General features: G+C 36.5%; 1 non-coding gene across 1 annotated transcript; it reads right to left on the minus strand.

The window, feature by feature from the left end:
- Window positions 1–15,131: 15,131 nt before the first annotated feature.
- On the minus strand, window positions 15,132–15,207 carry TRNAV-GAC (transfer RNA valine (anticodon GAC)). Its single transcript has one exon. It is a non-coding gene; the product is annotated as a tRNA-Val (tRNA).
- Window positions 15,208–15,708: the final 501 nt, after the last annotated feature.

Raw genomic sequence — 15,708 nt, forward strand, 5'->3', positions numbered from 1 at the left:
CATAAGTTAAAGCAGATGCTGTTCAATTTGCAAACAAGCTTTACAGAAAATGTTGGAAGCCAGAATTTGTTGAGTTGGGAAATTAAACTACTCACAAATCTATGCTACCTAGCTAGTGAAGAGAACTAAAGTTTTGCCATCCTAAAGATAACCTTTTGGGGGATATTGGTTTTTAGCTGGTTGTTAAGAAACAAACACACAAAAACTCAGATAGAACCTGTAACTCTCATCCTCTCCTGCCTAAGAAATTAAGATGGCAAACCCTGATGCAGGAGGGAAATCTTAGCATATTCACCTTAGCATTGGACAGAAGGGATGCAAGCAGGGCCCTGTTAGCTAGATTCTTTCCTTGTGTCTCATTGTTTCTAGGTTGCCTAACAGGAATTTGTATATCATGATTTCAGTTCTTTCTTGGCTACCTGTAATTTTCCTATTTGCCCTTCAAAATCCCAGACCCCTGTTTTCTCTTCCTATTTTGTCCATAATGGCAGTAAAGCCTCAACTGCCCAATGTGTTTTGTATCTCATTCTAATGGTATGCCCAAATGTGCATTTCTATAATGAACTGTGAATGTTTTCTTCTGTTAATCTTATCCTTTGTTAATTTGATTATTAGTCCAGCTAGAAGAACTAAGAATTTGGCAGGGGAAACATTTTTTTAGCAGTCATACTAAAAAAAGGTCCTAAGGCATCAGCTTATTAAAAATCAAAGACCAAACGAGTTCTGTGGCTGTGGAATCCTTTCAGTTTAAACACACTTGATTCAGGTATTAGCATTCTCAATTTGGAGATGATGAAACTCAAATTCTGAAAAACAAAATGTTGGTGCTTTTCAAACTTTGTTCCACAGAGCTTTGCTTCCTGGGCCCATTGGGTTAGACATGATAAAGAGGAAAATCCAAGTGAGCTGAAATCTGCATTCTTCCCCCCACTTCAAGAAGAAAGTTCTGCCTTTATCGATCATAAACATTTGTATTCCATGTAAGATTTTGATAGGCTAGGAATTAAGAGAAAGAGGATTTGAACACAGGCCCCTTAGATTCTCAAGATCATATTCTTTGCTTTATGTCATTTTGCCTAAAGCACTAGAGGTGAGAGACAGGTTTTGAAGTCTGTACCAGTTATATGGGTGTATTAACTGTATTTATGTTTCTCAAAGAGGAATCTGAGCCATATCTTTTGACATTTAATATAACAGTAATATAGAATATTCAAAATATAGACTGTTCCAGTAGATGTTTGTTGTATAGTCATTACATTATCTAATCCTTAGTAAATACTAATAAAAGACCATATGAACTGAATGGGGCTGTTGAGGTGAGATTTTAGAACTTCTCAAATTGATCCATTGATTTGTTAAAATTAAGGCTTAGAAAAGGAGGGCGTCGGCCTGGCGTGCGGAAGTCCCAGGTTCGATTCCCGGCCAGGGCACACAGGAGAGGCGCCCATCTGCTTCTCCACCCCTCCCCCTCTCCTTCCTCTCTTTCTCTCTCTTCCCCTCCCGCAGCCAAGGCTCCATTGGAGCAAAAGATGGCCCAGGCGCTGGGGATGGCTCCTTGGCCTCTGCCCCAGGCGCTAGAGTGGCTCTGGTCGCGACACAGCGACGCCCCAGATGGGCAGAGCATCGCCCCCTGGTGGGCATGCCGAGTGGATCCCGGCCGGGCACATGCGGGAGTCTGTCTGACTGCCTCCCCGTTTCCAGCTTCAGAAAAATACAAAAAAAAAAAAAAAAAAAGAAAAAAGAAAAGAAAAGAAAAGAAAAGAAAAGAAAAGGAGGGAAATAAACAGCTAAACCTGGTCTTTGGCTGCCAAAAATTCAGTTTAGAAGGGGATGCAGACAACCCATTTCCATGCAAAATAATGCCTAAGGTGCAACGAGTGCAGCAGAAAACTCGGTCTCTTAAAAGGCAGAACTCAAGTTCCTCTGAACCAACGTATCTCTCAACTAACTGAGATTTCTAACTGCAGGTATGATACACCAAATAATGCTGTAGGGATTCTATTTTTCTTATGAAAAAGAAATGTCTCTTCTTTCAGCTTCAGAGGAAAAAGATATATATATATATATATTTTTAAATGATATAAATAAGATATATTTCTGGGTTTATAGGATATCAAATATTTTTTATCACTATTATATACTTCTTCTGGCCCAGGATTTTGACTCATGATACAGTCATTGTTTTAACTTGGTAAACAATCTGTAAGCTAAATTAATTTAAAGGTGCTAAAGCTATAGTGTCATATGGGACTCAATATGAGAAGCACTTAGAAGGGCGTCCAGGACATAGATGATCAGTGCAAGTTAGCTTCCCTTCCATTTGTCCTTCCAGCCTCCCAAGTCAGTTCCATCCCTAAAATTCAGAACAAATTATTGTGTTTTTCAAAATGAGTATCCTTATTGTTGACACGGTTTTGTAGTTTCCTGAAAAGATGGTCATGCAAGCTATGCTGTCTATTTCTGTGTTTGTAAACGCACCCAGTTCAAATGGACGTGGACAACTATGTGGCAATTACAGGGGAAAGAGGTGGAGGAAAGTACAGGAGAATAAATGGTGATGGATGGAGACTTGACTTGGGGGCAGAGGTGAACTCATGATATGGTTTACAGAAATGTGTTGTACAACCGGGCACTGGAAACCTGTGTAATTATGTGAACCAGTGTCACTCCAGTAAATTCAATTCTAAAAAGAAAGAAAAAAAAGAGAGAAAGATGCCCCCCCCCCAAATGACTTTGATTTTTAAGATTGAGAGTGCGGGACACCAGACAAGTTCATGAAATGTTACCCACAAATGAGTTCAACCATATTCACAATTGTAGGGTAAGCACCATTGTTTCAAAGAAAGACAGCTGATGAATTTCATTGTTCGTAAAAAGATCTGGAGGTCATGACTGTAGTGTTGGTTCGCTGAGGAGTGAAGTGAAATGAACTGTAGTCTTTACGGGTACATATGTCTTCATAGAAAAGCAGTTGACAAATATGCACTTGCTCTCTGGTTTGTTTCAGTTTCTTCTTACATCATATTCCAGAAATGTATTACAATTATGAGATGTTTCATTTAAAACAATTTAATAAGACCCATTCCATCAGATGTCAATTGCTGATGATGACAATAGATAGGCAAACATTGATGAATAGTTATTACATACAAACCCTGTTCTGCAAACTCTCTCTGTATATGCTCATTTAAACCTCCCAATCATTCTACAATCTAGGATTGGTATAATCCCAATTTCATAACTGGAAAAGTAAATTTTAGAAAGATCAAATAATTTAATTGAGATTACACAGTGAAAAAGAGTTTTAAACCCCATACGCCTGGAAATGTTTTATTGATGTAGTCTTGAGGCAAGTCATTTTTAATTTATTTTATTTTTAGCATCCTCAAGGGAAAACAAAGAAAAATCTTTTATTTTTTTAATTATTTTAATTTATGAGGATAACATCTGTGGCTAACGTTCTCGTTCCTCTTGAAGTCTTCATTTAAAAGAGAGAAAGCACTCTGAGTAGATGACATTATAATATGGTTTAGGAAACTCATTATATGAAGGAAAGCACAATAGGTGAATTTACGCTGCAATCTGCTAGTCTGTTAAATAAATATATAAAATGAGGCTTAAAATATGAGCCTAAAGTCAAATACCTTATGTTGCAAACAAACTTGTCGCATCAGTGGAAATGGCCAGCTGTTCTCCCTTTTTCACTCCTGACATCATCCATCTGTTCCTGCTAGCCAGGGGTTCTTCATCTTGCTGTCCTACGGAGTGTTTCCTCAAGACCCTGACATAGCAACTCACCAAAGGCTGGCCAATGAATAAAGAAAGAGACAGAGACTTAGAAAATATATATTACATTTGTTCTCTCCATTCTCTTACCCCTCGTCCTCCACCCTTTACTCCTTATTGAGCCATTTCCTTTCATCACAGTTGGATGTGCAAAATATATTTAATAACAGCTAAAACTATATTTAATATTACTTCTGTTTTAAGCACTCTAACTTATTTAATTCTCACAAAAACTTAGGAGGTCCATAATATTATTATCACGATTTTCTTTATAGATGATAAAATAGAAAGTAAGAGGGGTTTACACCTGTGAAAAGATGATGGACAGGGATCTGAACGTCGGTAGTCAGACTCCAACTTCTATATTCCAACCCACTCTGCAGTACTGCTTCAAGTACACACAAACCTCCCATATAACACACACACACACACACACACACACACACACACACACACACAAAAAAAAACAAAACAAAAAACACCTATCAAGTCAATTTGAAAATTTGTAGCCTGACCTGTGGTGGCGCAGTGGATAAAGCGTCAACCTGGAAGTGCTGAGGTTGCCGGTTCGAAACCCTGGGCTTGCCTGGTCAAGGCACATATGGGAGTTGATGCTTCCAGCTCCTCCCCCCTTCTCTCTCTCTGTCTCTCCTCTTTCTCTGTCTCTCCCTCTCCTGTCTAAAATGAATAAATAAAAAAAAAGAAAAAATTAAAAAAAAAAAAGAAAATTTGTAAAGAATGACCATGTTTTAATGATGTGGAAATAGATTCTCAGGACTTTTGTTTCATACCATAAAAATTGATTTGAGGAGCTATATTCAGCTTATTTTTTGGTGCAGAGGAAGAGTTTTCTTTGAATCTAGATTTGATTGTATTGGTAACATGTTTTCTCTTGTTAAATGGGGTTCTCAATGAAGTCTGGTTCTGATCAGTCAGTTAGCAGCCATGTGCTAAGTACAGCATGCCAGTTCATCTGTACCTCTTAAGTTCAAATATTCTGTCCAGTTATACCAAAAGGAAATTTATGTTGGTCAGTCAGTGTTTGGTACATAAAACAGGTTTGTGACATATATTCTGCTCATATTTTTAAATTTTTATTACCTTAGCCTTTAATTTTTTTTTTCTTTGGAAGTTATGTTTAAGACAAAAGCTGCATGTTTGACATGCATTTTCATTTGTAATAAATTACTTTAATTCAGGAAAAACAATGAAAATTATGGTTACTAAATCATCTTGAAATGTATTCTAACTAGTTAGCTCTGGGCACCAAGTCTGTGTCACATTGTGGAGCTGTGTTAGATACACGCTAAGATTTATTTATTAACTATGTTAATTAATATTGTTTTGCATCTGATTGTACAAAACAATAAACATATGTCTGTTGCCTATCTCATAAAATGTAAGACTAAACATATTTCCTGCCTCATCACTCAACAATAGGGATTGAATAACTGAGGGTGTTGAAGAACACTGATTCTATATACTAGAGGATTTATTGCCATAGGCTCTACTTACTGAGGCAACATGGGGCATTGGGTTCCTGGGAGTGATTGAGTTGCCTCCTTATCAAAGCCTAGGTGCCTGGGGAAGCAAGAACAGAAAAAAGCGAAGAATCAAGAGCATAGATGAGAAGAATAAAAACTTGCCCCGCCCATCTACCTTTGACTATGAAACGTTTGCTAGTTTATTTAATTTTTCCTTTTCTCCTTCCTTCTTTCCTTCATACTTTAAAAAACTCAAAATGAGGTAAAGGCAGGAAGGAGAAAATGACTTTAAAATCTCTCTATATCTCTGTTTTTTTTAAATATTTTAACTATTTTTGTTTGGGGTTTGGTTTGGTTGGTTGGTTGGTTGTTTGGTTGATTGAACAAGCCCCTCATTACTCCAGAACTATAGTAATTATTCCTTTTTTCTTAGACTTTTCAAACATCAAATGGTTATCTTATATATTAACAGGACCAGAAAATACACAGCCTTTTATTATCAAGAATTAATTTATCAGGCTCTTGTTTTTAAGATAGAGAAGAGGGATTTAACAAGGTGAATTAAAAAAAGGGGGGGTTAATTTAAAGTAGTGATGAGAAAAGAGAGAGGAAATATTTGGAGCATAAAGATGAGGGCAACCCAGTCATATTCCTTCCAGGAAGACACTTGGGTGTTTTCTAAAATCATAACTTCTTAAAAAATGAGTATTTTATATATTACCTTTAAAATAATTAGTAAAATTAATTATACAGAATTTAAAAATTAAATTAAAAGAAAAATCAAAATTTATTGTTTGGGAAACCATTTTGTCTTTGCTATTTTACTCAGCTGCTTATGTAAATAATACATTTGCATGCTACTTAAAATTCTAATGTTTGTTAGTGTCTAGTATTTTGGGGTTGTTGTTTGTTTGTTGTTGTTTTTTTGTCCTAAACTTGTGTACTCAGATGTTTGGACCATTTCACAATGGACATTAAAAGAGGACTTTACTCAAACCACAGTAAACCTTTTTAATCAATTTAATAATTTTCTTATATATCCATTAGGTTCATTCAGAAGGTAGGCTGTCTCTATATTACCCAGAATACTGATAGTTTCTTTGAGAAAAAATAGAGGGCACTGTCTGAATTATGTGATTTGGTATTTCTAAGCTATATTACACAGGTCTGCTAGTATTGGAAACAGGCACATGGGAAAAATGAGGAGTAACAATTACATCTTGCTGTGCCATGCAATCAATAGAGACTAGACCCAAGAGACAGATTATTTGGGTTCCAATTCAGGCTGTGATATTTCCTAGTGAAGAAAAAGGGAGCAAGTTGCTTCAGTTTCAGTTTTTTGTGCCCACCTTGTCTCACCGATATAATAAAATTTATTATAATAATAACACTTATTTTATTAGGGTTGTTGTGAAGTCTATATTAATTAACATATGCAAATTTATAACAGTTCCTGGCATGAGAAAGCACTCAAGAATAGTTTGCTATTTTTATTATTTTCAGTCTGGGTTATAATTAATAGTTATTAGATTTTTATAAACAGTGGTATGAATTATGGCATAAAAAAGCAATTTTTTTCCATTCAATATTATTATGTATTGTATATCATGTGTACAGCATAGTATTCTCCTTGTTTGGTATAAAAAAATTTAAAAAATGTAAATGTCAAGGTGATTAAGTATTGATTAGAAAGCCCCATGTTCTGATTAAACAAAAAGAATAAATGCATGCTGTTTTGAAATATATTTTCATATTTTTAGGTCTCACTGGCCAATCCTCTGATCCACACCCCTGCCCCCACCACCACCATTTTTAGAACATGTTGTTTTCATTGCCATTTCTCTCTTGAATTAACAGCCTCCTTGTGCTATTTTGGGCAGGAGTGGGTCCCAGTGGTCTTATGCATCACACAATTGAACTATGGAGTCGCCCACTGAAGAATTCACATGGCATTCAATAAGCATACTATATGGTTTCACCTATATCTAATCCTCAGACTGAATTTTACTCTATGCATTTTTGATGAAGAAATGTATGCATTCTAAGGCTAACTTATACAAGACTAAGCAGCTAATAAGATACATGTCCAATGTTTAATTCCAATGTTTCTGGTTCCAAAACCAGATTTCTTAAAATATACCACATACAAGATCATTTCCACTGGTCACTGCCAAATGGAATTGATAATATTCTGATTTCATAGTTGAAAATAGCAATTGTTCTAGCCCCAGGGTTTGAGACAACAGCAATGTCCTTGGCTACCAAAAAGGAATGGAAGCATGTGATTGGTGAGATTCAAAGACTGCCAATGCTCTGCCTTCAACTTTCATTCGATAGCCTTTTATGGCATTTTTTCTAACATTTCATGAGTGCAGCAATGTTTCTAAGCAATATTAAGGTAGAGAAGTAATTCACCAAAAGGAAACCGGAGTGCTGCAAGCAGACAAGGCAGGGGAACAGGACTCTGAGGAAGCCCCCAGGAAAGGCCTGTGACACAGGCAACCCCAGGTTTCCTGCCGGAAGTCCAAGTGTCTACCCAGAACTACAGTATAGATAGCATCCCTTTGGAGCAACTACCCTGAAAATCTTGAGACTACATACAGACTCTGGGCACCAGAATGTTCAAGAATGCCCGGTCGAGATCTGAGAAGAAGGAAAGGGATCCATGTTTTCTGGGACCATGGATGCTCTTAGCAATATCAAAAGCCTTTGAAGATGGGAATTAGTGCAGTATTTTCATCATGAACCAATACAAGTCCCTATTTTTCTGAAAAGGGTCCTTTTGAGCAGAAAAGGTCATTGAAAAACTATTTTATTTTGTGCGATCTCCGGACTACCCATTTTGGTTTTCCTTAGAGAGAGAAACATGTAGGGAAAGCAAGATGTGGACATGTCTTCTGTCAGTTACTCTACATTCAGAACAAACTAGGTGTGAGGATAGTGACTATGCTGGGGCAACATGAGCATCCTCAGGGCAATCAATATTAAGATATGGGAGCAGTACTGTGTAGTGGAAAGACCCAGACTTCGAGGTTAGACAGCTTGGAATTCTAATGTTAACTGGTTCCATAATTAAGGCATGACTTTCCTTAGGCTCAACTTCCTCCACCTCTAAGTAGGAGTCACAATACTTGCATCATGGAGGAGGAGAACTAAATGTGAGATACAAGGTGGAGCAAAAGTAGGTTTACAGTTGTGAGTACAGGAAATTATTGTATGATATTATTTTCTACATGAACACCTGTGAACCTACTTTTGCCCCACCCTGTGTATCTTCTTATAGTTGACCCTTGAACAATGCAAGGGTTAGGGGAGCTGAACCCCTACACAAGCAAAACTCCAGATATAACTTTGACCCCCCAAAAATCTAACTACTAATAGCCTACTGTTGATCAGAAGCCTTAACGATCATATAACTAGCCAATTAATGCATATTTTGTATGTGATGTGTGTTGCATACTATATTCTTATAATAAAGTAATCTAGAGAAAAGAAAATATTATTTTAAAAATCATACAGAAGAGAAAATGCATTTCCAGTATTTATTTATTTATTTATTTATTTATTTCTAATTGCCAGTATAAGTGGACCTACACAGTTTCCATGTTGTTCAAGGGTCACCTGTCTGTTTTCGGATTGGAGCAGTATCTGTTATGCAAGAAATGAGCAGTACTTACTTCTACATCTTCCTTTGTCCTTTCCTTCTTAGTTTCTAGAAAATGTTTGAGTTTATCCTCATTGTACCACCTCTGACATAACTAATAGGAAGGAAAAAAGTACCTCATATGTATTGAACACACTCAGTAGCTTGGTAAAGAATACAAACTAGGAGACGAGAGTCTGGGTTTGAATACAAATTCTTCCATTGACTCATTAGTGACATCGGCCGAGTTTCTTAATTTCTCTGTGCCTCAATTTTCTTATCTATAAAATGGTGATTAAAAGTATCTGACACTAAAGAAACATGAGACATTCCTCTAAACCTTAGTGTATGAACTCAGTTATCTTCACAATAAACGCAGAGAGGTACCATCACTCTCACTATTTTACGGATGAGGACATTGAAGCACAGAAAGGTTAAGTAATTTACCCAAACGATGGAGCTGTGATAAAAATCAAGACAGTGAGTCTCTAAAGTCACTTTGTCAACCACTATCTCTGTTATTATATATCGTCACCTGAAAACCCTTCCCATCTACTCAAAATTAATAAGGGCACCCTAAAACATTACATCTATAGCACTTCCAATTTTCAGAGAAGGGCTAAGGAACAGTGAGCAGAAAGAAACAATTCAAAGCTACAAAGCTTGAATGTGTTGCTGCCTGCTTTTGAAATCTATATTCTTAAAAATTTAAAGCATACAACCTTCATTTTAGTGATATCTGGAGACTGAGAATTTTGTACAAATACACACAGTCCCCTGGTAATTGGAGAATTTGGAGTTCAGCAAAATTCTCTTCTCTCCCACACAACTCCCACAACATGCCTTACTACCTAATATGTATTTGGGGCATTTGTCACTGGATTCTCCCTTCACGCACCCACATCTCCATTGTCACTAGCTTGTGGTGTTTGTGCAGCCTAATTGGAGTGATTGGCAGAGGGTGGATTATCACTGGGGACTCCCAAAGATTTTCTGTGCTAAGACTTGCCTGACAGTAAGAACTTTTAAGTGATTCCAAAGGGAAAAAATATACATACACACACACATATGTATATATATTATTTTTTTCTCTTTTTGACTTATTCCTGAACTGCACCTTTTGCATTCACTTTTTTTCACTGTTTTTAGAATCAATGCATATTCGTCACGGAATGTTGGCCCATACAGAAAGCTATATGAAAGATATTAAACAGATTTATGTATCTTATCATGTAAAGATAGCTGTGGCTAACATTTAGTATTGGTTGTGGCTTATCCAGCTATATGTATTCATGTAGGATGTATATAAAAATGGTGTTTTCTGTGGTCTGAAGCAGTTCAGACACAAACATGATTTTTATCAAGTGTTTAATCCAGTTGATCTATGTCAACTCTTTTTTCCCCTTAAAAAATTGGACACTCCTTAACAGCTCTTTGGAGAGCTTTTATCTTTGAAATGGTTAATGAAAGGTATGTTTAGTTTAAAAACATCAACTTCATATTCAGTGGTTTTCCCTCCCTCAGGAAGGCCATGCAGGGGAGAAAGAAGGATCTGGTTGCTATTGTAATTCTCCTATAATCAGTTGCTGATAGCTTTCTTTTTTTATGAAGAATATTAATCATTTTTTAGATAAAGTATGCGCATTTTTTTCAATTTATCATTTCCCTTTTAAAGTTGGTATAAATTATTTTATAAAAGTTAAAATAATTTAATAATGCTATTACTTTACCAAATCTAGTAAAAAAAAAAAATTCCTATGAATTTTTTTCCCCATCCCAAAATGAAAAAGTATAGCTATGAAGTCACATCCTTAATCTCTAAATCTATTGCTATATATCTCTATTTATACATCCTTTCTTTATATTATCTCACTAATCCACTTACATTTAAAACAATCTAAGAACATTGTATCTATTAGTACTTTTAAAAACTTCTACAATTTTATGTTTTGCTTTAAGACTTTTAGTTTACATTTAGTTCTGTAATACATTTGAGATTCATAGTGTCTATGATGAGAGAAGTGGATCTCAATTTTTGTTTTCTTTCTCTAGTAATTAATTGATTCATCCCAAAATATTGAAATGCCTTTCTTTCCCCATGAGATTAAAGTTTCCAGTTTACTTTTACTAAGAATTTTATGAGTTCTGTGTATTCTTTGTTTTATTTGCTCATTTGTTTCTGAGAAAATATCAGAAGTTTAAATTATTATAAATTATACATATATAGATATTAAATATCAATAGTTCTAAATTATAGAGTTCTAAATAGTTAATTTAGAACTATTTTTTCCCTCACGTTGGTCTTTTTTTCCCCAAAAATAGCTTAGTAATCATTGTCTTTTTATTCTTTTACATGTTCTTTACAACAACTTTGTCAAATTTTCTAATTACTGAGATTTTGATTTCAGTTGGAATCATTTTATATATGTATCCAGAGGTAATTGAACATCTACAAATTCATTAAGACGTAATTGAGATATTGAAAGTTAAGTTTTTTCCTTCATTTATTTAAATTGGAAGTTATATTCTTCATAGTACATTTTATTATCTATTATGCTGATGGTGGAAATCATTGATTAATTCCTAACTATCAGGAAATAACATTTATGTACTCCTTAATGTATGCTATTGGTTCCTTGAGTGAGAATGTTTTTCTCATTCTTTTTACTATACTTTTTATTTATAAATAGCTTTCTATGTCAAAGGATTTTATTTATAAAAATATATTTTAACATATTTATTGTAAAAAATTGATTAATTTGTGTGTTTGTTGCATTGTAGGCCACTTATACTTATTGAATTTTTGTGGGGGATTAAGTGTATGGTTAATTTTTCAAAAGTAAATAGGTTGTAGGATAAATTGTCATACATAATAAGAGCGGTGATGATAATAACAATTAAACTATATTGCACTGCTTCTTTGTATCAGTGTCCCATTTTTATCTGCCTTAGATCATTTAATGTCACAGTTACACAAACATTTACTTTTCTTTTCAAATGTTGCATCCATGAAGCCACTGAGTCGTCCAGAAACAGATTACCCTAACCACATTGTTTCTATTAGAATTTATGTCTCATAAGCTGAAAGTTGGGATTTAAATGTATTTTTGTCTATTATCTCCTAGCTAATTTCCATCGTTTAAACCACCCATTCCATAGTATTTTGTTATAAAAGCCCTGGTTAACTATACACACAGCAATTCCAGTGTAAGATAGTGAGTCAACTGATGATGTCCCAATGTCAACTTCACCAGGGATAAAGAAGCCACCTAGCTAAGCCAAAACAGTTACAGGGGATCCTCGGTTTATGACAGTCTTTTTTTTTTTTTTTTTTTTTTTACAGGGACACAGAGAGTCAGAGAGAGGGATAGACAGAGGCAGACAGACAAGAACAGAGAGAGATGAGAAGCGTCAATCATCAGTTTTTTGTTGCGACACCTTAGTTGTTCATTGATTGCTTTCTCACATGTGCCTCAACCACGGGCCTTCAGCAGACCGAGTAACCCCTTGCTTGAGCCAGTGACCTTGGGTCCAAGCTGGTGAGCTTCTTGCTCAAGCCAGATGAGCCCGCACTCAAGGTGGCGACCTCGGGGTCTCGAACCTGGGTCCTTCTGCATCCCAGTCCAACGCTCTATCCACTGTGCCACCGCCTGGTGAGGCTATGACAGTCTTGATATACAATATCTCAAGTTTATGATGCTCACTCCCATAAAAACTTAAAAATTGAGACCTGTTTCACTTATGCCATTAGCATGGTACATAGGGACTACATGGATGAACTGGTTGTGTGTGGCACACGGATATGCAGTAACTGGTATATGAGTGAGGGAGTTGGCGTCCCCCATCCCCCTATACGCTTACCTTCACCATTCTAGGCTGCTAAAAGCACAAATGTTTCATTTGTGTTAGGCTAGGGTTTGTTTTGACTTACACCAAAATCATGTTACGTCACAGTCACAGGAATAGAACTATGTCATAACCTGAGCCCCCCCACCCCGCCCCATATAAGGAAGTAGGCAACAACTTTAATTTCTTTGAACAACTCAATATTTTTGAATCGTTTCTGTACTTTAACTCACAAGAACAAAATCATTGTCTTTGACCTTGAATTTACAACAGCAAAGGGACTTCCTATTAGATTTATTTATTTCCAGTGATTTAATTTGGGGAAGGGAGTTCATTTCTTCTTTGAGACATCTTTATGTTGTTGGAATGTTATAAGAAGAGCATCTTCTTTTATCAATTAATCTTATTATAGAACCCCTTGAAGCCTTTGAGATAAATGAGGCTGAATTTAATTTGGGATAGAAAGTAAATAGTGTTGGAATCCATGGGAGTTAGAAAAGACCAGAGTAACAGGTTTTATTGAAAGGAAGAAAGGAACCCTGCTGGGCACTTCTCTGGGGAGAAGGGCACAGGTTACAGATTAGGGATGAATTTTATAGGGCTTGGGAGAGCCTGAGGGGGTACTGAGTCAAAAGTTCTGGTATGTTCCCTTTTACGGTTTTAGGATTTCAGCTTTCTGGAATGCTCCTTCTTGGGGCAGGTTGATCAGCTTTCTGGAACTCTTCTGCCCCAGGGGCGATTATCCAGTAAGTAAGGGTGAGGTCAGGCAGCCAGGTGGGACAACAAAAGGGCAGTTGGAATTTCATATATCTATCAAATAGGGTATAAATTTTCATCTTTGAGTTTAGTGTGAGATTCTAGGTGCTTTAATTAATATATGGAATTATTTATTCCATAATTTTCTGGAGACGAAATGTTCTCTACCCACCAGTAATCTTGGAAAGATATCCAAAAAGACAGTTATCAGATACACACACACAGGGACAAATATACATACTCATAAATATTGAAAATATAACAAAAGTGGATCTCACAAGAAAACTCTCAAATATTGGAAGGATTACTTTGGTAAACTACTTATTTGGAAGGGGTGTAGCTGATAGATACCCCAAGTTGTATATTGAGAATAAAGAAAGTTAAACTTTCTTCTGAGGAGACTAGGTATGGTTAACTGTAGGGCTTTTGATTGGTTAGTGAGTTTGCACCTTCAGAAACTGAGCTTAATTTCTCGGTAAAGTAAAAGAGAGCCTGAAAGCTATAAATAGTGGTCTTTCTTTGTTACTCTTTGCCCTCGTTCTACACGGAATTTACCCTTCTCTATAAATAAGTCTTAATGATTTTGATGGCATGTAAGTGTAAAGGGGAACCGGGCTGCTAGAATGCCTGGGCTACAAATGTGGACTGGACCTTCCCTGACACTGAGACTCCATCAGATGAAGAGCCCTGGTAGATACTGAAGGAGATTTTCCCTTAAACATAATGTTATGTCATGAAAGCTGAACATATCTCATGCAGACTCTGATTCTACAGAGTTAAGAGTGGGGCTGGGTAGCTAATGTTTACTAAGTTTGAATGTGTTTTAAAAAATTTCTTTATTAATTGCTAGGCAAGAAATCCAATAGAGCACAGAGTCTAAAGCTCTAAGAGAGAATACATAGAGATGAAAAAAAAATTGGGTAAGTTATTTAAAGTCAAGAAACCCAAACCTTCTATGATACACAATAAAAGGTAAGACTGCTAATGATTGACTGGTGATTTCTGACCTTACAGAATAGATAATCCCTAGGCTGTATGGAGGCAAAGTTTAGCAGAAGAGCCCATCTCACCTATCTGGGATTTACAATATCCAGCTCCCATTAGGCCATATGTGAGGCTCTTCATATAGGATCATTGCATCAAAAATCAAATATATACTACAAGTGAACTTGCTAGACAGCCAGGTCATGGTTTAAATAACTGCTATGGTGAAACCTTGTTTTGTTAGAGTTTATGTCAACACTATAAGATGGGCTAATTCAGTACCTCACATTATAAATGAAGAACTTGTGTTTATTTTATTTTATTTTATTTTATTTATTTATTTATTTTATTTCTCTGAAGCTGGAAATGGAGAGAGACAGTCAGACAGACTCCCGCATGCGCCTGACCGGGATCCACCGGGCACGCCCACCAGGGGGCGATGCTCTGCGTCTCCGGGACGTCGCTCTATCGCGACCAGAGCCACTCTAGCGCCTGGGGCAGAGCCCAAGGAGCCATCCCCAGTGCCCGGGCCGTCTTTGCTCCAATAGAGCCTCAGCTGCGGGAGGGGAAGAGAGAGACAGAGAGGAAGGAGAGGGGGAGGGGTGGAGAAGCAGATGGGCGCTTCTCCTGTGTGCCCTGGCCGGGAATTGAACCCGGGACTTCTGCACGTCAGGCCGACACTCTACCACTGAGCCAACTGGCCAGGGCAAGAACTTGTGTTTAAAGACATTAAATAACACATCGAAATTTATACAATTAATAACTGGCATGGTCTGCAACTAAAATTTGTCTCACCCTGAAATGTATCACTTACCAAGAACCCACAAATCTTTTAGTAAAAGAGTTTAGAGACATCATGTTTATATTCCATATTATCCAATGTGGAAGGCTAGACTCAAAAATAACTTTTTAAAAGTTTATTAAAATAATGTACCAGAATCATAATAATGCTTAAAAAAAAAGAGTACTCTGAGAAGTAAAGGAAATAGCTAGAACAGACTAGTTAGATACAGTTTTACTCTCCACCTGGGAAAGAACTGAATTGATTCGTGATCTATGTTGAGAAAGTCTTGGTTAAAGTCTGAGGGCTCACCCTTAAGCGGCTCACTTCAGCAGCATTTCTTTAGCATATCCTTTGAGTTTCTTGCTTTTCTTATGAAAAGCTCAAGGTGCAGTTCAAAGATCCTCTTTCTCTTTTAAACAAAACGT

Source organism: Saccopteryx leptura, chromosome 1 (assembly GCF_036850995.1).
Source record: "Saccopteryx leptura isolate mSacLep1 chromosome 1, mSacLep1_pri_phased_curated, whole genome shotgun sequence".
Taxonomy (NCBI): domain Eukaryota; kingdom Metazoa; phylum Chordata; class Mammalia; order Chiroptera; family Emballonuridae; genus Saccopteryx; species Saccopteryx leptura.